Raw genomic sequence first — 2,500 nt, forward strand, 5'->3', positions numbered from 1 at the left:
TCCACTAGCAAACCTCCATGAGCAGCGGAGCCCGTCAGCTGCGCCAAAAAGAACCACACGAGGGCGGCCTGGGGTTGAAATCCCCCGCCACATAGGAACGAATGCCGGGCGTTCGAGTTGCCCAGGCAGGGGGTTATCCTCCACTAGCAAACCTCCATGAGCAGCGGAGCCCGTCAGCTGCGCCAAAAAGAACCACACGAGGGCGACCTGGGGTTGAAATCCCCCGCCACATAGGAACGAATGCCGGGCGTTCGAGTTGCCCAGGCAGGGGGTTATCCTCCACTAGCAAACCTCCATGAGCAGCGGAGCCCGTCAGCTGCGCCAAAAAGAACCACACGAGGGCGACCTGGGGTTGAAATCCCCCGCCACATAGGAACGAATGCCGGGCAACCAGGGGTCGAAATCCCCCATTGAAATGAATGGCGGGCAACCAGGGGTCGAAGTCCCCCATTGAAATGAATGGCGGGCGACCAGGGGTCGAAATCCCCCATTGAAATGAATGGCGGGCAACCAGGGGTCGAAGTCCCCCATTGAAATGAATGGCGGGCAACCAGGGGTCGAAGTCCCCCATTGAAATGAATGGCGGGCGACCAGGGGTCGAAGTCCCCCATTGAAATGAATGGCGGGCTACCAGGGGTCGAAATCCCCCATTGAAATGAATGGCGGGCGACCAGGGGTCGAAATCCCCCATTGAAATGAATGGCGGGCTACCAGGGGTCCAAGTCCCCCATTGAAATGAATGGCGGGCTACCAGGGGTCGAAATCCCCCATTGAAATGAATGGCGGGCTACCAGGGGTCCAAGTCCCCCATTGAAATGAATGGCGGGCTACCAGGGGTCGAAATCCCCCATTGAAATGAATGGCGGGCGACCAGGGGTCGAAATCCCCCATTGAAATGAATGGCGGGCAACCAGGGGTCGAAGTCCCCCATTGAAATGAATGGCGGGCTACCAGGGGTCGAAATCCCCCATTGAAATGAATGGCGGGCGACCAGGGGTCGAAATCCCCCATTGAAATGAATGGCGGGCTACCAGGGGTCCAAGTCCCCCATTGAAATGAATGGCGGGCGACCAGGGGTCGAAATCCCCCATTGAAATGAATGGCGGGCTACCAGGGGTCCAAGTCCCCCATTGAAATGAATGGCGGGCTACCAGGGGTCGAAGTCCCCCATTGAAATGAATGGCGGGCTACCAGGGGTCGAAATCCCCCATTGAAATGAATGGCGGGCGACCAGGGGTCGAAATCCCCCATTGAAATGAATGGCGGGCAACCAGGGGTCGAAAGTCCCCATTGAAATGAATGGCGGGCGACCAGGGGTCGAAATTCCCCATTGAAATGAATGGCGGGCAACCAGGGGTCGAAATTCCCCATTGAAATGAATGGGCCCATTCATTTTCAATGGCCGGGCTACCAGGGGCGCAGTACCACCTGTCGTCATTAGGGGCGCTGTAGATAGGGGACCGAGTCCCCCCATTCGAGAGGTTTGCACCCAAACCTCAAAATGGTTGGTGTACAATTATAGGAGAGACCTTTTTAAGACGTGGGAGCTCCAGGGCAAATCAAGGGAGGCTCGACCAACCCATATCCGCTTTAGATGCACTTTAGGTCGGACTCCCTTGCCAGATGGTCCCCTCCTCAGCCTGGTTCTCGAATTTTTTCTAAGTCAGCCCAACTTGGAAATATTTTCAGAGTGCCACTTTCAAGGGAGTTTCGCCCAACCCCTATCCGCCTAAGAGGCACTTCAGGTCGGCCTGACTGGCCACATTTTCCCCCTCCTCATCCTGGTTCTCGAATTTTTTCTAAGTCAGCCAAACTTGGAAATTTTTTCAGAGTGCCACTTTCAAGGGAGTTTCGCCCAACCCCTATCCGCCTAAGAGGCACTTCAGGTCGGCCTGACTGGCCACATTTTCCCCCTCCTCATCCTGGTTCTCGAATTTTTTCTAAGTCAGCCAAACTTGGAAATTTTTTCAGAGTGCCACTTTCAAGGGAGTTTCGCCCAACCCCTATCCGCCTAAGAGGCACTTCAGGTCGGCCTGACTGGCCACATTTTCCCCCTCCTCATCCTGGTTCTCGAATTTTTTCTAAGTCAGCCAAACTTGGAAATTTTTTCAGAGTGCCACTTTCAAGGGAGTTTCGCCCAACCCCTATCCGCCTAAGAGGCACTTCAGGTCGGCCTGACTGGCCACATTTTCCCCCTCCTCATCCTGGTTCTCGAATTTTTTCTAAGTCAGCCAAACTTGGAAATTTTTTCAGAGTGCCACTTTCAAGGGAGTTTCGCCCAACCCCTATCCGCCTAAGAGGCACTTCGGGTCGGCCTGACTGGCCACATTTTCCCCCTCCTCATCCTGGTTCTCGAATTTTTTCTAAGTCAGCCAAACTTGGAAATTTTTTCAGAGTGCCACTTTCAAGGGAGTTTCGCCCAACCCCTATCCGCCTAAGAGGCACTTCGGGTCGGCCTGACTGGCCACATTTTCCCCCTCCTCATCCTGGTTCTCGAATT

The sequence above is a fragment of the Leptonotus elevatus genome, unplaced genomic scaffold (assembly GCF_054856555.1).
Source record: "Leptonotus elevatus isolate MCC_2025b unplaced genomic scaffold, RoL_Lele_1.0 HiC_scaffold_61, whole genome shotgun sequence".
Taxonomy (NCBI): Eukaryota; Metazoa; Chordata; class Actinopteri; order Syngnathiformes; family Syngnathidae; genus Leptonotus; species Leptonotus elevatus.